This window comes from Schistocerca serialis, chromosome 5 (genome assembly GCF_023864345.2).
Source record: "Schistocerca serialis cubense isolate TAMUIC-IGC-003099 chromosome 5, iqSchSeri2.2, whole genome shotgun sequence".
Lineage (NCBI taxonomy): Eukaryota > Metazoa > Arthropoda > Insecta > Orthoptera > Acrididae > Schistocerca > Schistocerca serialis.
Window position 1 is genome coordinate 552,871,103 of NC_064642.1, and position 21,927 is coordinate 552,893,029.

General features: G+C 41.0%; 1 protein-coding gene across 2 annotated transcripts in view; it reads right to left on the reverse strand.

The window, feature by feature from the left end:
* The window catches only part of LOC126482367 (protein GDAP2 homolog), a 991,597-nt gene that overhangs the window by 544,642 nt on the left and 425,028 nt on the right, over positions 1–21,927 (reverse strand). For both annotated transcript variants that reach the window (XM_050106457.1, XM_050106456.1), the window contains exon 5: positions 16,872–16,904. The gene's annotated coding sequence lies outside the window, so the exon portion shown is untranslated. The remainder of the gene's footprint in view (positions 1–16,871; positions 16,905–21,927) is intronic.

Consider the following 21,927-nt stretch of genomic DNA (forward strand, 5'->3'; position numbering starts at 1 on the left):
ATGAGCTCTAACATGGAAATTAAGAGTTTCCGGACACATGTACACATAACATCTTTTCTTTATTTGTGTGTGAGGAATGTTTCCTGAAAGTTTGGCCGTACCTTTTTGTAACACCCTGTATACTATTTCAACGCTGTTCAGTTCAGTGCTTGAGTGAATTATTTCGTTCCAATCATTACTATGTTCCCTATAAGCCAGTCTTTTATTGTGATTGCCTGTATTTAAAGTAAATTCATTGTAACTATTTAGATTAACAGTAAGCTATATTGTGCTGCACAACGAAGTCGAAGTTTTTAACTTTTTAATATTTTGGTAATTGTAATTAACAATGATCACATCACCGAATGCGAGTACTGCCCGTTGCATCACTGAGCTATTGATGTTACTTACATTCATTTTATGTGCGTATGTATGCGTGTGTGAAACTACTGACATGAAAATGAGTGGGTGGATGATTAATTCCTTTTGAACACGTTTCGTTTTGTCTGTAATTTCCACAAAACTGATCACGTCGTGGCTATTTATCGACTTGGTCTACTGTAGTTGCCAAAGTGAGTGTGAAAATTATTTACAGTATTCTCATGTTTATCAAACATTCTTCTGACTGTTTTGTATTCTTTTGTGGATACCGAGTTATACCACCGTTAGGCCTACACCCTAGTCAGACATACGCGAGTCGTAAAAGTACAGACCTGCTGGATGTAACGTATATTGTGACGTGGGAGGCTCATTTTAGGTTGCTTTCAGATAACATTTAGATGGTTCAAATGGCTCTGAGCACTATGGGACTTGACTTCTAAGGTCGTCAGTCCCCTAGAACTTAGAACTACTTAAACGTAACTACCCTAAGGACATCACACACATCCATGCCCGAAGCAGAATTCGAACCTGCGACCGTAGCAGTCTCGCGGTTCCAGACTGTAGCGCCTAGAACCGCTCGTCCACCCCGGCCGGCTAACATTTAGAACAGTTCAGTTTAACATAAAAGTCCGTTATTACATAATTTGCTGTATTTTATTCGCTTCCTGACAGATTTATCATATCGTAACTTTCGTGTTACTTAAAACCGGCAACCGGAACGACTCAACAGTAGCTCAATTATTGTAGCTACTTCGAGTAACAGTGTCCACCTTGATGTGGGTTAATGTACATCTTTGCATCAATTGTTGTTCATTTCGGTTGTGTATAAAGTAGAACTTGCTCCTTTTTTTGTGAAGCATTTATGGGATAGAAACTCGAATTATACAAGTGGCCTTCAGTAAGTAATGCAATATTTTTTTCCGAAAGCAGGTCGGATTTATTCAGGATTCCAGTACACCATATTATTCCCCAAACTTTTAGGTACAGACCCTATTTCTCAACATCTCAATTCAAGGCGACAGGCCTTACACCATCTTACTAGGATGGCCTGTATACCCGCATGGTACCACTCTACTGGTCAACGTCAGACCCAATGTCTTGCTGCATCAATAACCTCCTCGTAATCCACGTACTGCTTTCCGCAGACTGCATCCTTCATTGGGTCAAACAGATGGAAGTCGGAAGGTGCGAGATGCGGGCTATAGGCTGGATGAGGAAGAAATTTTGTTGAGCTCCCCTCGAGTGCGTAGACTGGTGTGAGGCCTTGCGTTGTCATTCAGTAGGGGAAGATCGATTGCATTTTTGTGGCAACGAACACAATGAAGTTGTTTCTTCCATTTCCTGAGGGTAGCACACGTGTGTGCAGCCGGCTGCCACGCAGGAGATCGGACAGGTTTGCGCGATGATGACAGACTCCTCGCCCAACGACTCACTGTGCTTTTGTTAACAGCCACGTCCGCATAGACATTTTTGAAGCGCCTAAGAATATCTGAGATGCTCTTATTTTCCGCACAAACAAACGCAATGTTAACTCTCTGCTTGGGACGCACCTCCGTCACAGATGCTGTTTTTGAGGCGGAACGGCGTGACATAGCGGTTGAAGCGGGAATATTCCACGATGTCGCACAACAAATTCCGAATTTTTCCAGCCGAAATTGTCAGAGCAAAAACTTGTGCTGAATTACGTATTGAGTGCCCCTCGTACATTTGAGATACAATTACATTTATTCCTTACAAGGGAACCTCCTCATCGCACCCCCCTCAGATTTCGTTATAAGTTGGCACAGTGGATAGGCCTTGAAAAACTGAACACAGATCAATCGAGAAAACAGGAAGAAGTTGTGTGGAACTATGAAAAAATAAGCAAAATATACAAATTGAGTAGTCCATGCGAAGACAGCGAACATCAAGCATAATCTGGTTGCAGGATCGCTGTGGTCCCGTGGTTAGCGTGAGCAACTGCGGAATGAGAGGTCCTTGCTTCAAGTCTCCCTCGAGCGAAAAATTTTTCTTTATTTTCGCAAAGTTATGATCTGTCCATTCGTTCATTGACGTCTCTGTTCACTGTAATAAGTTTAGTGTATGTGTTTTTCGACCGCACCGCAAAACCGTGCGATTAGTAGACGAAAGGACGTGACTCTTCAATGAGAACCGAAAACATTTGATCGCAAGGTCATAGGTCAACCGATTCCTCCACAGGAAAACACGTCTGATATATTCTATACGACACTGGTGACGGCATGTGCGTCACATGACAGGAATATGTTGTCGACCCACATAACTTGTACACTTGGCGAATGGGTAAAAACATTCTTCTACGTTGCCCGATTTAGGTTTTCTTGTGGATGTGATAATTACTCCCAAAAAAGTGATGAAAACGTAAGAGTTTGTCACATAAACTGCAACAAATGAATCCAACAGATTCACAGTCGCTCACTTTTCCTTGTGCTCTGTCAAAACATATGTTTTTAACGTTTTCAAATTTTTCCGTGTGTAGACCGTCAAATCCTGCATATGTCCAAGCAAATCTGAACATGTCCTGGAATTTTGGAGAGCGAAGTTTATTATGTGTGAGTGCCTGAAGTTTGATAATTGTCTGAAAATAAAAAGTTAAAATTTTCGCTCGAAAGAAGACTTGAACCAAGGACCTCTCGCTCCGCAGCTGCTCACGCTAACCACGAGACCACGGCTCTCCTGAGTTGAGTCTATCCCAGATGTTGCCTATCATTCGCATGGACTACTCAGTTTGTATATTTTGCTTAATTTTTCAGAGTTCCACACACTTCTTCCTGTTTTCTCGATTGATCTGTGTTCAGTTTTTCAAGGCCTATCCACTGTGCCAACTTATAACTAAATCTGAGGGGGGTGCGATGGGGAGGTTCCCTTGTTAGTATCAAAAAATTTCTACCTTAAGTCGCTTACGAGCCGCGATGGTGTGAGAATAACGTCTTATGGCGATACAGACTCCAGTCGAGAGCTAGAATACCTACTCCTGCAGATGATTTAAATGTCATACACAAAAAGTAATAATGCAGTGGATATTCATGAACCTTTGTCGATGTTGTTGCTATGTCATTAATTATGAGAAAAACAAAACGAAACATCTACAGGTGTGACTATAATATAGTCCTGTAGTATCTGGATTCAATTAGAGATTGTGTTAGAGCTGACTTTTTGAAGCTCTCTACATCTACATCGATACTCTGCAAATCACATTTAAATGCCTGGCAGATGGTTCATCGAACCACCTTCACAATTCTCTGTTATTCCAATCTCGTATAGCGCGCGGAAAGAATGAACACCTATATCTTTCCGTACGAGCTCTGATTTCCCTTATTTTATGGTGTTGTTTGTTCCTCCCTTTGTAGGTCGGTGTCAAAAAAAATATTTTCACGTTCGGAGGAGAAAGTTGGTGATTGGAATTTCGTGAGAAGCTTCCGTCGCAAAGAAAAATGCTTTCTTTTAATGATTTCCAGCCCAAATCCTGTATCATTTCAGTGACACTCTCCCCAAATTTCGCGATAATACAAAACGTGCTACCATTCTTCGAACTTTTTCGATGTACTCCGTCAGTCCTATCTGGCAAGGATCCCACACCGCGCGGCATTATTCTAAAAGAGGACGGACAAGCGTAGTGTAGGCAGTCTCCTTAGTAGGTCTGTTACATTGTCTAAGTGTCCTGCCAATAAAACGGAGTCTTTGATTAGCCTTCCCCACAACATTTTCTATGACTTACTTCCAATTTAAGTTGTTCGTAATTGTAATACCTAGGTATTTAGTTGAATTTACGGTTGTACAGCCGCTGCAGTGTTGTTTCTTGTTGCTCCCACTACGGATTTTCCTCCTGAGCGAATGCGAGTTCTGCGTGTGGAAGTGAAACGTTTCTCTCAAACAATAAACTGGCTACAATGTTGAACAACTTCGAGCGAAAAACTGATTACGCACTTATTGTCACATCAGCCTGTCACCAGACGGAACTGCAGATGATATTCAGTTATGCTACGAATTCCTGAAGCAAACTCAAATGCGGAATTCCTGAACACGCCGCCACCTTGCAGTGAGCTGCCTGCGTATTCAGGCAGTGTCCCCCCATTACGGAAGCGGTCACGTCACGGGTCAGCGCGCGCGCGCCCACATTCCTCTGCGTCCTGGGGAAAGTCCAGTCCCGGCGCGATGCTGAAGCACGACGTGAGCCCAGAAATAGGCAGGCGGCGCCCACAGACCATGCTCTCTCCCGCACACGGCAGACCAACTCAGGAGTTTACTGTACTGCAAGTGTGTTTAGGCGCGGACCCAGGGATCGCTTCTGGAAGGGGGAGGGGTTCATATTTTCTTGTAACCTTTTGCTGCCCCTCCCTCCACCAATCAAAATTTAACTCTTCGACATACCCACCTTTAATGTGCTACAGATGCCCCCCCTCTCCCTCTCCCTCTCCCTCTCCCTCTCCCTCTCCCTCTCCTCTCTCCCCCCCCCCTCTCTCTCTCCATCTCTCTCTCTCTCTCTCTCTCTCTCTCTCTCTCTCTCTCTCTCTCTCTCTCTCTCTACCCCGCCGGCCCTGGATCGAATCCACCCAGCGGATTAACGACGAGGGCTGGTGTGCTGGCCAGCCTGGATGTGGCTTTCAGGCGGTTTTCCGCATCCCACTAGGTGAATACCAGGCTGGTCTCCATGTCTCGCCTCACTTACACGACTCGCAGACATTTGAAAACATTCGCACTATTTCGTGGCTTACACTAGATGCAGACATCTGGGGCACACCACTTCCGTCCGGTAAGGGGGGGGGGGGCGTTATGGGGTGGCGACAGGAAGGGCATCCGGCCACCCTCTGCCCTAACATTGCCAAATCCGTAGTAACAGGGCCGACCCCGCGCCGTAGTGGGACAAAGGCCCAAGTAGTCTCCATCCTCTTAGCTGGTTAAAATGTTCAACAAATTTCGTAGTTACTTTGTCCTCGGAAAATTCTTAGAGCTGATCATTAGCCCTTGGGAACGAGAGAAGGCACGCCGTGTACGAATCTCGCCAGATCTAAGTCTAGTAGATGAATTTTATAGTTTTACCGTGCTTTACTGCAGCATCTCTGCAATGGCTGACCAGAAGTTGTGACTTTCGAAGTCAAATGCACGGTTATTCTAGACCAAGCTGGTGTTATTATTCGGCCTAAGTTTTGAGCTATATCACGGAGCTACCAATTAGCTGGAGGAGATGCCGTTAGAAGAAACTGATTCCGCGAAGTTTGCTGAAGCGGGAATAAACGGAATGGTTTCTTTCGAAACCGAAGTGTTTCATTTTGGTGCGCCTTTCTGACCTTCCTATCTCTGGCTCATTATCACTAAACTTCTTTCTTCATCGAGTTTGTATACGACGTTTGAAAGAGACATTTAGCAGCTAGTAGGTAATTTATTTGCGTTGTATTTTCTGGTCCAGTGGTCAGGTCTTGGAAGTAAGTAAAATCCGACGGCAATCCGACGGAGCAGGTCTGTGACTGGTGGTGACAGAGTTTTGAGTTTTTAACTTCGCCTCACGAGTCAAAGCGAGGCCAGCAAAATTGTTTCACTAACATGGCAGGACAGAGAGTTGACCTGGGTCCTTCGGTTAACAGCGGTTCTAGGCGCTACAGTCTGGAACCGCGCGACCGCTACGGTCGCAGGTTCGAATCCTGCCACGGGCATGGATGTGTGTGATGTCCTTAGGTTAGTTAGGTTTAAGTAGTTCTAAGTTCTAGGGGACTGACGACCTTAGAAGTCCCGTACTGCTCAGAGACATTGGAACCATTTGAACCTCCGGTTAACAGTTCCTTTATAAACATTGGGTGCAATTAAAAATCGCGCAGAGTTACCTCACGCGCTTTGATGTCCTGGAGACATTGTACATACTCACAGGCCTGCTGTCGTAAATTTGCGCAGCTGAAGTGGGGAGGAGCCCATAATTACAAACTTTTTCGAGACTGCATGAAATTAGGCAGGTGACTTAATTAAATGTTACTTTTAAGAAAAAAATGAACGGGAAGTATGATGAAAAAAATTGTAGATCGAACTCGCCCGATAATACGATTTAGTAGTTAAATCCTTGTAAAATACGTCGTGCCTAACATCACTGTATGGCGTTTTTGCTGCTAAGCTACTCATATGCCAAACTAAGCTGCTAGAATAGTTGCATCTCTGTAGTCACTGTTGCGCTGTGCTCTGAAACTTCCTTTAGTATTTCTATTTTTATGCATCGGGAATTAGCAACACTCTGTTTTAGATTGACCTCTGGTTAGAGTGATCACTCACGATCTATTCTAGAAGACTTCAATAAAATTTCTCTAGAGTTACACTAATATAGAAGTGCAGGCCATTCTACATTCCCACTGCTTCATTTTTACAGCTTTATTTAGACCTGAAACTACAAACAAATCCATATGTTGGCGACTTTCACTATCTTTTCAGCCTGTCATCGCTGCAGAATCATGACCACGAATGCTGCTTTCAGTAATGCTTTTACTGTTACTGTCTTAGGCATGTACACTTTCTTTTCATTTTCATGATCTATGCTCCCAGTATACTGAGAGAGAGGGTTTATATTGTAAGATGAAGCGCAATGAAAATAAGTACAGATGGGAACTGCCTTCTGCACCTTGAACACAATTGGTGAAAACCTACGTAAATAATTACGAACAGATGAGGACTACTTGGCAGACGCAAATATTGATTTTCCGAAAGCTCTCAGAAGTCACACCCACCCACCCACCCACCCACCCACACAAACACACACACAATAGCCACCTCTGATACTATAGTTCAATTCTTATATCTTGGCGGCTCGCGCATGCCCGCCCAGACGCGGGAGATTGCTGCGTTGCCAGTTGCACACGACGCATGCGCCAATAGAAGCAGCGCCATAGTATAGCATAGTTCACAAGCTCAAGTGTAGGGGGGAGCGCGCAGTTCATGAAGTAAAGCCACCACGGCCGCATTAACCCTTTCGCTGCTACAAAGACGTGCTCCCTGCATTCCGCGCTGTGCGCGATTTTGTCACTGCACTGCTCGCCTGTGCAGACACATCGTGTTCCGACTGCTTTGACACTCTTATCATCCGATTCCACAAAAATTATTTGGCCCAAAAATTAGATTTTTACACATCTTCTTGACTGATACCTTCCCCCCATAAATGACAATTTTGTTTCGATGTTCAACGCAGTTATTATGCAGCATTAAATACAGTAAGCCATAGCACGAAATTTTGAAGAGTTTGCAGAGGTAAAAGTCCATAGAGTATACTTTCCGTATGGTCGATTTTAGTTGCCACAATGTTGAGAATGAAATGTGAACAAGATACCTAAATTTCATATAAAATTTACTGTATAACAATGTCTCATTTAAGTACCACATAGGTGTCGTATGTAATATAGAGAAATATTCCGTCTTTCGCGACTGTAACAAAAGTTTTATTTACACTGAGCACGTTTGGCTTTATTTTAAACCACTTCAATCAATCAAAAGGAAGTAGACAAAATACATTAAACAAAACTGTGGACTTACAAAAACATTAGGACTTGAATATACCGTCTATCAGTGAAGTGCTCTGAGCTATGTCAAATATAATTTTTGTGTGTGGCACACACAAACTTCATTTATTTGCTAAAACACTGATCAGCCAACACAAACGTTGAATATTGTGTTACCGCAGCACAAAACTACGAAAGGTGACTTGGCAATGGAGGAGACAAAATGCTGTCCACTGAAGATGCTTTAAAAGAGAAAAACGCGTCTGGTCTAAATAAGTCGCTTATTACAGTTGCAGAAGAGGAATATATTTCAGTACCATTGGTAAAACTGCGACTGTGGAACAAAAACAAGAAAGAGAACATGCGTACCATTGTGTATGTGCCATACCTTTCATTGATTGAAGTGCTTTAAAATAAAGCCAAACGCGTCCGGTGTAAATAAAACTTTTATTACAGTCGCGAAAGACGGAATATTTCTCAATATTACATACGACGCCTATGTGATACTTAAACTAAATTAGATATCGTTATACAGTAAATTTTATATGAAATTTAGGTATCTTGTCCACATTTCACTCTCAACATTGTGGCTACTAAAATTGACCATACGGAAACTCTTCAAAATTTCGTGCAATGGTTTACTACATTTAATGCTGCATAATAACTGCGTTGAACATAGAAACAAAATTAAGTCATTTATGGGGGGAAGGTATCAGTCAAGAAGACGTGTAAAAATCAAATTTTTGGGCCAAATAGTTTTTGTGAAATCGAATCATAAGCGTGTCAAAGCAGTGGGAACACCATGTGTCTGCACAGGCGAGCAGTGCAGTGATGACAAAATCGCCCACAGCGCGGAATGCGGGGAGCACGTGTCTATAGCAGCGAAAGGGTTAATGAAGAGACAAAGCACTAGAAATTTCAAAAATTGCATTCAAACGAATATAATTCGTGAAGTAAGGCACTTCGATATTGTTTTTAAATAATGAAAATATTAAGCACCACACAAGGTTTGAACTCATAACCTTTCACATAGAAGTCAAACACTCTAACCGCTACGCTATCACAGCTCGTCTGCCTACAGCATGCCATGAGGACCATAACACGGCATGCAAAATACCAAACACTGTTGGTATAACTATGAATTACTCACGCTTCGTCGAAGTACAATAGGAAATAAACAATTACCGCTGTTCTTTATTGTGAAAAAGCAGTATAAAAGAAAGTTTGCTATCAAGACATTGCTTTGTTCTATTACTTTATCTATGACTGAACGTTTCTAAAACTGAAGACACTCGTCCATGCTCTGCACTGCAGTCGAGATCTGACAACGTCGTTCTCTGTTCATTGGCTGACTGTGTTTTGTGACGTCAGATGCGCAGAACGAACCTAAACTCGGCCGCCAACATAAATGACGCGCACTTTAGAAAAGAAGTGATAAATGCGCCGTATCGCTGCTGTGTAATCGTTCGGTAGTTCTTAATGTGGCACGTTCTCGACGTTTTTTCAAGTTATGTCTTATAGATTATAATGTCTACCCAACTCTACTAACTGCACATTCCAGTACTGTAACTGGTGGTTGTGTGTAATGGGGTGGTTCCCAGCATCACCCACAGCGTTCAGATGATGTGATGCCGAACGCTCCCGATAATCCATGAAGAGTGCCTCCCCTCCCTACCCCATACACTGACCACTCCCCCGTCTCAATAATAAAATGACGTTTTGTAGTTTGTATTGGGACTTTACCATTAAACCAATAAAAGCTTACAGTTTAGTGTTGTGTCAGGTATACTAACACAAAGGAACAAATTGACAACCGACTACACAAACTTCTAATTCTATTCCAAATCCGGGGATAGCGTATCAACACAGATTGACAGAAAAGTGTTGACAGCATATGGAGGGAATACACAGTGAATTAAAATAACCTGTTTCGATTACTTCAGAGATTTAGGCATGTTGACTGAAGCATCAAGAACTACCCACTTTTAGGCACACAGTCAATCATCACAACCGATGAAAATGTATCAGTGATGGACATGGATCTGCAGTTACTAAACGATATTATTCGTCCAGCAGCACCATATCACTGAAGTAAAGAGGCTCACGCTACAAACTTTATCACAAAAATGTTTGTGTGCATGATATTTTGAAGAGTGACCAGTTTGGATAGACAAATAATGCGGCACTTACCGTTCTTGAGCTACAGTGCATTAGTGTTCGGCAGACACTTGTTCCTAGAGAGTTGTGCGGATACAATTACGAAAGGTATCAAATCTATCACGTTTCATATATTTTAGCCGACTCTAGTCTGAGACAAATTCCAGGCTACATCGTAGTTCGAATTATACGTCAAATTGTACTAACCAAATGACTCGCCTTCAGCGTGTCACAGTTGATATTTCACTGACAGATTTGGGCCCCTTACCTTATTATAAGGTCGGTTAACTCGCATGGTATGTCACCAGGAACACGCGACACTCCAGTCGTAATACATATGTCGAGCGTGCTGCATGCATGCTAACGACACAGTAGTTACCTCCATGTGTTGCCTAACTACTTTGAAGTTAGTGAATGTAAATAGTGCCATAAATTCCGCAGTTTCATTTGTTTTTAGTTTTTTCTGGTGTTCATTTTCCACGTTTTTTTACTGCATTTATGACGATGATGTGATTTAGTCACTTTTGCCTTGGCGTTAGTGCCCAGCTCCCTTATAGGTGAATTATCGTTGCGGTAAAGATTTGCTATTGTGACAGATACAGTCACGAAGTTTGAGGCAGATATTGACGAAGCTTTATTGTACACTCTGTTAGATTTAAGAACTACAAGGCTAGAACTCACGAACAAATTTACATTACATCTGCATCTCTATTCCGCAAGCTATTTTATGACGTGTAGTCTGGTTTAAGTCTTACGCCTTATACGACTACTATCATTTCTCCGCTCACTGCGACAGTCATCACAGTAAATTGTATTGTACGCAAAGTAACTGCCAGTTTATCTATGTGGCTACTTAACTATAAGAGCAAAAATAATAAAAGTCCCCACATTTATTCAAGGTACATTACTCGTATGAGAAGTAACAATATATACTACACAAGTCCACTAATGACCACTTACAAGGAGAGGTCCCCAGCGGTGGGATTGACGTACTGTGGCCTAGGTTAATATCCCAACTATCAAATCCTGCAGCCATTCATCCTGGTACGCCCTCATCTGCGATTTATTGACGAAAAATTTCGAAATTTTGCATGACGCTCAATATCACTAACATAGTAGCGTCTTATTGACTGTTTGCCTGGTGTAATGGATATGGTCAGGCCTTGACTTGTAGAAGGTTGTGGGTTCAAATCTTCCCAAATACTTTAATTTTCTTAGTTTTAAACGGTTAACTAATTACTTTGATCATTTTTTCAATTAATTGGTACAAATTAATTTTATATTTCTGTTCCTTCGTCACATCATTTTAATCATCACATTAAGCTTATTCATGGATCTCACTTTTCTTCCTACGTCATTCCTTTCCACTTGAAATCTTTGTACACGGGAAGCTAATTAATCTTATATATCGATTTCGATTTCATTTCTTTCGTCTTATCATTTCTTTCGTCCACGTTATTGCAGTCATTATTTCTATTCCTCGTTTTTATTGAATTTCGTTTTATTTATAATCCCGTCTTTCGTTTAAATATTCATCTCGGTTATTTTGTCCAATAGGAATTCAGGCTATGTTTTAAATGTTTGTACGACGATAACCATCCAAAAAACGTACATCTTGTTATGAAAAATATATTTTTGACACATTTCCACAGTCAGTGTAAACAGATTATTTCGTCTTTCGTTTCTTAACCGATAGATCGGCGTTTTCAAATATTTAAATATTATAATAGATAAATTAAATTAAATTCACATTAACAAAAATTCCAAGTGGAAAAAGAATGATATAAAGACAAAATGAGAACAAATGAAAAAACTTCATATGTTGATTAAAATGTTGCAAAGAAATACAAAATTAGATTTAAACCAACTAACTGAATAAAAATAACGATCAAAGTCATTTTGATAAAGATTTAAAAATAAAGAAATTTAAGACACTTGATCAGATATGAACCCACGACCTTCATCAAGTGGAGGTCTTACCGTAGCCATTACACCACGCAACCAGTCTACCTTCCCTTTTAACGCTACTGAGTGCCCCATAAAATTCCGATTTATTTTCTATCGATTACTCGCAGACGAGGGCCCAGCAGGGTGAATGACTAAGGTGTGTGATACCAGGGATCTTAACCTGAATCACCATACAGATGATTTTAAAATGTCGATCTCACAACTGGGGACCTCTCCTTGTTAAACGCAAAACTCAAACAAAGTAAGTCATACATTCCCAGCTCGATCCAGGAGCGCTTGCTGACAAGTCGTCTTCGAATCTGCAAACATTCGTAGATCACAGTAGGTAACTTAACACCACTCAAAGGTCAACTCGATGACCAATAGTTGCTAACTCGTGGAGAACCGAAATAACTGCAGTTAACTGCAAGGCGCGGATGACTGACTCCACAAGATTGCATGGACTGTCTGTCGTGAGACCCTGCGGACTCCTAAATACCAGCAGAACTGATGTATACTTTTATCAGTCGTTTTCTATGCACGTAACAGGCGCACAGCGGTAATATGTCGATGCTGACGTCACCTGGCCGTGTTGACGCCTTCTGTAAGTCTGACCAGAAGCACGCTGTTATGATGCTCTAGACACCTGCCGAATAGCCAACCCGTCAGATATGGCCGCACTGCGGGAGGGCACACATAAGCCCTAGGCTACAGCACCTTCCTTTCGTGTTTGATCCGGGAATGGTTTTGTGAGAAGAACGACTGTCTTCAGTAGGCCTCTGTATAAGCTGTCATATCCTTCGATTCTCAAGTCATGGCCGTTTCGCGAGGCGTGCGCGAGGGGAAAAGTAATATGTTGTGTGAATCTTCTTGGAACTTCCGTTCTCAGATTTTAACAACAAACGTTTCTGTGGTGAACGACGAAACTCTTGTGGCAGTTGCCAATGTAGTTTAATGACCATCTTTGTAATGCTCTTGTACTTAGTAAGCGAAACCACACAGTCGACCAAAGCTCAACCATAAGGCGAAGTATGGTTATGTAAGTCACTTCTTTCGTGGATGAGTTACATTTTCGTAACAGTCTTCCAATGAAGGGAACATTCTCGAGGGTAAAAAAACGACCTCGATGAAACATGGAGGGCGTGAATAATGAAATACGTATTTTTTTATTTGTGTCCGGTTTCAATTTCAAAATCCACCCTGAAAAGTAATTTCGTGTATTAGATTTAGAGGGAATATCTTCGAAACGATGATATATATATAAATGTTTTTCATATATGTCAATAAAGTTATTGAAAACTGTGTCATAAAGTTTTGTAATAATCTGAAATTTTGCAAAACACCTCACCATTACTAATTAATTCCGAAATTGATAAAGTAAAACTTTTGTTACAACATGAATAAGAATCTTTCAAGCCGTATACACCCTGTGTAATAAAGCTAGTTTTGTGAAATACCACTTCTGGAAAATAATCTGTACACTATGAGCTGTCTGATTATTTTCAACATACCTAATTCATGATTAAATATTCTTAGTATTTATTTTAATCACATTTATGTTATGTTTTAAATTGTTATTTAAAGTTTTAAATTCTTTTTTTAGTTTATCGTTTCACATAAGTGTGCATTGTAAATCGAAAACAACTCATTATTATTATTATTATTATTATATTGTTATTATTATTATTATTATTATTAATAGTAGTAGTAGTAGTAGTAGTAGTATAAGCGAATGTCCTGACTGGAGAACGATAAGCAGGTTATTTTCAATATTTCTTAGGGTCCTTCTTATTTTCCCAATATTTATTCATTTTCTCCCCGAAGGCTTTCTTTCTTTCTTTCTTCAGTCCACTTTGGTTCCATCTCTGGAATAAATTTCCACTTATCAATTTTGCTTCTGAATGTATCCCTGTCTGATGTGTTAGTTACATCAATCGTTGCCTTCGTCAAATCCTTCTTAACTTCGTTTATCCTAAGTACTGATGCTTTAAGGGAAGTCACATAGTCCAATAGACATTAGTTAGTCTGTTTGCAGGTAATCTGTCAACGTGTCCAAAGAGTTTCATTGGTCTCTTTCTGATGTCAATTTCGATGTTTGATACTTTTTCTGTTGTCTCGATTTTTTGCAGTCTATATCCATCTTGTGTGTATCGTGATCCCAGAGTTTTTCTAATAATGTTTCTCTCTACCTTCTTAATTTCTGGTAAATCTAGTTTTCGATTCAACGAGTGTGTTTCACTTGCATATGTGACTGTCGGTTTGATTACTGTGTTGTAGAGTCGGGTTTCAGTGCCGTTTGACAGGCATTTTTTGTTATACAAAAGTGAAACAAGTCCGGAAGTTTTCTTGATTTTCTGCAGTCTGCTTATTAACTCATTATGATGATAAAAATCATTACAGTAATGATAATCTGTAAAGAAACGCTTAAATCATAACGTTTTTCTAAACAAAATACATAAAATGAAGGAATTTTCTTCACAAAGTATACGCGAAGAAGTAAACAATATAAAACAAAATTCAGCAGGATTTCAAATTGTTGCGTGTGATCCTCCAAATATCTTTCTTTGTATCAGGCATGTTTAAGTACATTGTAAAGCCTCGGCGAAGAGAGTTCATTATTTACTAGTAGCTGCAGCATGATTATATTGTTTCTCAAGTGGAGATCTTTCGACAGAACTAGATCTGAAAAACTCCTCACAAAGTTTTTCCAACATCAGAAGTTGTATACATCTCACGGCTGTATCTGTGCCATCGAGCTCTTTGGGATAATCAGATGAACAAGTCCCTTGCCCTAAGATATGGTGCTCTAAACGGTTGTCACATTGACCGCCCCAAGAATCTAACAATAAGACAGGTTTTTCTTCCTCACTGGGAAAGGAAACATCTTCCAAATACCTTTTGACCTGGTCAGACTTTATTTACCAGATTTAGATGCTGTGAGAATGATATTTGGGGCTTCAAAAGGAGATCAGCGAATTCTCGGTCCAAACTCACCAGTGATTTTTTTTTAAAGTATGACGAGGCGGGTGGTCAGTGTAAAAAAAAAAAAGTTTCCAGCGTCATACCCTAAGACAAGAAACACCTGGTGATCTCGAGGGGCTCGATGGCAGAGGTACAGCCGTGGAACGTATACGGCTTCGGCGTTGGAAGAATTTTGCGAGAAGATTTTCCGATCTAGTGTGCTGAATAATTTTTATTTCAATCTCAATATAATCAAGTCGCAGGCACTAGTACATAATCAATTCTCTTCACCGATGCTTTACATTGTGCAGATATATGTCTGGTAGAAATCAAGTATTTGAAGGATCACCCACGACAATTTTAAACCTGCTGAATTTTATTTTACATTGTGTTCTCCGACACGTATGTTACGTGCAGAAATGCATAGTGTTAAAAAAAACATTTTGTTTTAAGCGTTTCTTTACAGAGTATCACTACTGTAATCATTTTGTATCACAATAATGAGTTACTTATCACTTACAGGCAACAAACTACCGGTATGTGAAACGGTAAGCAAAAAATACATGAATATAAAACGTAAAATAACCATTTAAAACAAAAAATATAAGTAAAATAAATACTTAGAATAATAATGAATGTTTAGATATTTTAATTAGGTATGTTGAAAATACTCCGACAGCACTGTTTACAGCCACGGTCTGCTACAGAGTAGGCCGTGATACACTTTATTTTCCAAAAATGGTATTTCAGAAACAAGCTTTACTATAAATGGATGTATGTGGCTTGAAAGCTTCTTTAATTTAATCCGTAACAAAAGTTTTCATTTTTCGAAATTAATTAATGGTGATGGGATATTTTGCAAAATTCCTGATTATTACAAAACTTGATTATGCAGCTCTCAAGAACGTTAATTACATATCAACTTTCATACGAAAAACTTTTTTGTATATCATTTCGAAGATATTCCTTCTAAACCCAATATGCCAAATTACCTTTTGTGGTATGTTTTACCTTCTACAACTGAAATTGGGCACAAACAAAAAAATACAAAGTATTCGAAAACAGCCACGAGTTGTACTTAAATTTTTTTTTAATTTACCGATTTCGGTCTTCGAACCAACAAGAGCATTGTCAGAATATACAATTTAAAGTTAAGTGACAGCGCTAAAAATTAAACTGGCTCTGCTGTAGTAATTAAACTTACGTTTTAAGTGCAGTAGTAAATAATGACACGGATAGCGCCAAAGATTCAATGTCATCTTTTACTACTGTACTTAAAAAGTACTTAAAATGAAAATTTAAGTGCTATAGTAGAGCCAGTTGAATCTTTAAGATATTGCAGTCCCTCTGCTATTCTGATTACGAATGCATGTGCAAGGGAACAGGCACTGCGGTGCCCACAGCCGTTACGAAACACATCAAATGAATTCGCAATTGCGGATGACTGTCATCAGCCGTAGAATGGAATGACGAAAGTGAAAATTTGTGCCGGACAGGGGACTCGAACCCGGATTACCCGTTTATCGCGAGCGGTCACCTTACAATTTGCCTATGCGTGCCCGACCCACGGCCAGATTCAAACTTCTGTATGTCCTCAACCACGCGTCTACACACGTCGCTCATCAAACGTAACTCGCCGAGATAATCAAGGACGCTCCGCTTTGCTTCACGCCGTCGTGTTGCTGTTACGTCACTCCACGTGGGGCGGTCTCTCAATGGACGCCGCCCTATAGACGTACGAGATGACGCTTCCAGCGGGTACCACGCTACTCTGTGTTTGTTACTCTCAAGTGATCACGGGCGATCTTTTAGTTATTGTTTTTGGGACAAACGCCAGTCTCAGCTTATGCAGTTAATAAAGAGTTTTGTACTGCAACTTAAGAATCACCGTTTAGCACAGCAAGCAACCACCTATGAGGTGTAGGTCACAAAAAATAAAATGGTGAAAAATGAACTTACCGTCTGCTTTGTGGAGTGCAACGTGCAGATTTTCTGTAAAGAATCAAAGCAGTGAAATTAGAAAGCTGAAAATAATTGGACAGACATAAGAAATAAATGTACTTTTTACTTAGAAATATGACAAATTGTTTAGGGAGACAGAGTCATAGCAGATGTTTTCGATAGATTTAATTTCCAGTTAGCATACAATTAATTCATTTCAATACCGTGGTGACAGGCAAGTGACCTTACTGCAAAATAATCTAGCCTTGTTTTGTAAACCCTCGTCGCCAGTTTTGTAAAGGCCTCGTTGCTACAGCTATAGAGGCCGGGTTGCCACTGTTGTTACGGTAGGCCGAGTTTGGGAGTTCGTGAAACGGATTCTGGTGCAGTATACCGCTAAGACTATTTCTCCCTACCACTATTACACAGCTATGCCCCAGGGTCAGGTGACACGATAGGAGAACGAAGGTTCTACAACACTCCAACAAATTAGTAACAAAGTTACACAAATGAGTTAAAAAGGTATGTGACTTGTCGAATTATGAAGTCTGCAACACTGCGTATAGCACAAAAAGGGCCCTCAATGGCTAAGTGCAAATAATCATTGGTAAACTTCACTGTACATAGCAAATGCAATTTACAACAACTATCTGTTCACTTCTAAGGGTCCACTAAACGACCCTGGATGATGATCTATAACAAATTGGGCAAGAGCTGATCTATCTTCCGAGTAGGCTTCTGTCCGTTATGCTGTTCGAAAGCTTCCAACTTTCCAAAGATATTATTTCATATGCCAGAGACTTCACCCATTCATTTTATGGCATCCATGAACCGAATACTAAAATTGTTGTTGGTTATTACATAAAAGTGAAATGTTTGGATAATTTTGTGATTTTGTGGTACTGAAGAATAGGTGACTGATTCTCTAGAGTAAGATAAGAAACCTAATATTACATGTCACTCAGTCTATACAGAATATTTTGCCCTTAAGAAGAAAAAGTTGTGTAACCGACTAGATTCCAGTGAGCGATTAGGTCATCGCCGATACTATGCCAGATCGTGTTTCATTTAATTAAATCAAAAATTAGTTTTGTGCTATTGATATTATTAGCAGTTCTCAATAACTGGTGCTACATTTCTAGATTTCGTGTTTCTCAGACGAAGATATATTTTCTCGTCCTAAAATTATGTAATTGAATGTCTTACTATGAGAACCGCTACTACTTATTTTTACGGCTGAAAAAAATTGTATATTAGAGAATCTTCTAAGGATTTTCTCTGTGTAGCAACTGTGCTACAACATACCATCCGTATGAAGTGTGAAGACGTAGATAGTGAAAAACGGGGCTCAGTCAGGATGTACGTGATGGAATTATATTCAGTTGTCTGCAACATTTGGTTGGTTTTTAAATACGTAAGAAATGACACTTATTCCTGCCATTGCTGCGAAATCTGAGCAAAAAATTTTTCCTCAGAGCCGACATAAAAGCATCACTATTACCTACGTTCCTTATAGTCCATTGAAGTCTCAATTTCTTCATTTTTTATTTAAAGAAAAATGGCTCTGAGCACTATGGGACTTAACTGCTGTGGTCATAAGTCCCCTATAACTTAGAACTACTTAAACCTAACTAACCTAAGGACATCACACACATCCATGCCCGAGGCAGGATTCGAACCTGCGATCGTAGCGGTCGCGCGGATCTAGACTGTAGCGCCTAGAACCGCTCGGCCACTCCGGCCGGGCTATTAAAAGAAAGAAAATATCTAATAGTTCTAATGCTATATAAAAGTTTAACAACATTAAGGGCTAAATCACAGTCTCAAGAGGCAAACTATGGTAAAATAGCTACATTGACGTTAACTTATTGCTAGTTTACACACATTTCTAATTACACGCTACAAATGTGTCGGTGTAATTAACACAGTGTTTCACCTAGAACATACATGTTAATCAACTGAAAGGGACAAAAAATGAGTAGGTAGAATATGAAAGAATGCAGTATACTATCTCTTTCTACCACTCGCCACGCTAATACAGGACCATCGGAATACGGCAACCTTCAATCTTAATGAGTTCGTCAACTCGGCCTTTGAAGATATTTCAGAATCTCTGTCATGAAGAAGGAGAAACTGCTCGACGATGATGACTTACTGGCTACGGCATTACGCATACTCAGTTTTGATCATGCTGAAAAGATTGATTGTAGCATCGAAGTCATGCACGTCCTAATAAATTCAAAGCTGAGCTATCTGTAAACTTTGTGACACTGTCACACTATTGGGATGATACAGGCACTCTTCGTGCTAATATTTGTAAGGCGTAGCCACAGTATCAGCACAGTAACATGTGAATTTAAATAGAAAAATATGCGTTATAATCAACTGGAAAATACAAGAAAGCATAGGTAAGCAATGCTGTTTCACAACAACACAACGTGCTCTTCTACAAGCCTTTTGCTGTGCAACGTTTGCTGGTCGTAAAATAGCCTTTGAGATGCTGGGGAAATCCACAGTATTCGCCCAACAGCACAGATTCTCAGCAAAACGGCACAAATAAATGTGTAGAAAAAGGTTTCTAGTGAAAAATCCCTCAAGTGTATCGTTACAGATATATTGTTCGAAGCGATATAAATGTGTCGCATCGTAGCAGGTATCCAAGGCGACTGCGTCAGACTGTGAAATCGTTTCCAGCTGTTACTCAGAAGTGGCTAAAGATTGATCTTTCCCTATTCTGTGTTCTTATCTACGAAATTACTCAGACCCCTGCCCTGAGACTCACTGCTGTCTTTCTCATTGCCGTCGTCATGTGAGATCTTTATCAAACCAATACGCGGAACTCAGTTCCAGCTTATTGGCGCTCATTGTCATTAAGTCGGACATGGCACGAAACCTCGTGGCGGCAGTCTTCTGTGACAGGAGTCGTGAGGCCCTGGGAGCAAACGAGCGCGTGATCGCGACTCATAGCTCATCTCGAGGACGCCGATGGCAGTTCCGTGGGTACCAGCCCGTGCAATCCCCCGCCTTTCACAATTGTCGCAGGAAAAATACCGGACCTTGCCCTCCCCTGTTTCGTTTGTGGCCTGCCTTGGCCTTCTCAATACAACTACTGCGAAGATTAATCGTGAGTGTCCGGTTTGTAGACAATTTCCTCGCAGGATATTCGGCTTAGCATTCAACAACAGTGTTATGAACGTGTGCTAATAAAGCGGGTGGAAAAATATGTACACACCAAAAACACAACGCCGCGCGGAGTAGCCATGCGGTCTAGGGCGCCTTGCCACGCGGTCGGAGGTTCGAGTCCTCCTCCGGGGATGGGTGTGTGTGTTGTCCTTAGCGTGAGTTAGTTAGATTAAGTAGTGTGTAAGCCTAGGGACTGATGACTTCAGCAGTTTGGTCCCACAGAACTTATCACAAATTTCCAATTTCCAAAAACACAACTAAACACATTACCATGCCTATTACAGTGCAGGAAATCTGTTGCCATTAAAAACAGGTCCAGTATGGTTTTCAAGGGACTCTTATACTATTCTTCCTAGAAACTTGTGACAAGTTCACATAAGTAGGCCATTAAGGCTCAATAATAATGAGCCATGGCGATTGTGGGGGCCACGGGATGATGATGATGATGATTGGTTTGTGGGGCGCTCAACTGCGCGGTCATCAGCGCCCGCACAAAGTCCCAATTTTTTCACACTCACAATGTTTTACGCAGTCCAATCTAGCCACATCACGAATGACGATGATGATGATGATGATGATGATGAAATGATGAGGACAACACAAACACTCAGTCCCCAGGAAGAGAAAATTCCCAACCCGGCCGGGAATCGAACCCGGGATCCCGGGATCCCGTGATCCAGAGGCAGCAACGATAGCCACTAGACCAGGAGCTGCGGACGGGGCCACGGGAGATGCGAAATTTCATCCTCGTACTCACAAAACCAGCCACAGACGATACGACATCACCATTGGGGAATAAACGTTGTACTATGGAATGGACCAAATGGTCACATCATGCTGGGCGGTAATGCGACCTTGCAGAGTTACTTACCATGGTGTCCAAGGCATATCACAATATGGCTACCCAAATCATCACCGAATCCCTGTCATGTTTCAATGTGAATACGAAAACTCGACCAGAAGTTGGATACAGTGTGTAATAAGACTGGTCCGACCAAATAACATTCCTTCAGTAGTCAACAGTCCTGGTTTTATGACATGGGCAGAATGTTTTCGTGTTACGGTTATTTGCATCACTGATAGATGCTTTCGGAATTCCAACTTGTTCTGCAGTTCCCAGCTTATGGAGCTCCCTTCGTGTTGTTTTGGTGCTGACAGGGTTCACGAGTGCGACATTCGGTTCTGCAGGGACTTTTGCAGCTGTCGCCCAATTATTTTTCGTGACAATGCTCTTCAATGACCATCTGTCACGACCACTCAACACACACTTTCGTCCACACTGTGACTTAGTGGATGCTGTTTTTTCCGCTTTCCCTACATGGGACATAAATCTTCGACATGGTGGCTCTTGAAACACCAAGTACTTCGGCTACCTTGGTTAGGGAAGTACCCTCCAACCGAGCAACAATGATTTGTCCACGGTGGCATAACACACTTAGCCACAAAGAACATTGTTCTGCTGATAACTGACATTTGCAACGTATTGAGGGCATTTCACAGGTTCCACTCCTGGTCAAATATCAACTACGCCACCCCAGGCGTGGATACCACACGCATTTATGTTCAAGAATGCACTTCTTGCGTTGTTTCCATAATTTAGTCCAAGCCCTATATGGAGGCCTTGTTTCAATAGTGGTACAAATCCATTTTTGTTCTTTGTGAGATACAGAGTCCTAGCGTTAAATGAGCGCTGAAAAATCTGCAGTTGAGATACCAGAAATATTCAAGCATACTCTTCTTCATCAGGTATCAGGCCAATACAGCATTCGTCGGTAAAGAGAACTAGACACCATTAAAATGGCTTCCAGCAATGTGTTCCGTCAATCACTTTTAACACATCACAGTGCCAGCTGTTCGTGATGGAGACCTAGGGGCCAAACCGATCGTGTGG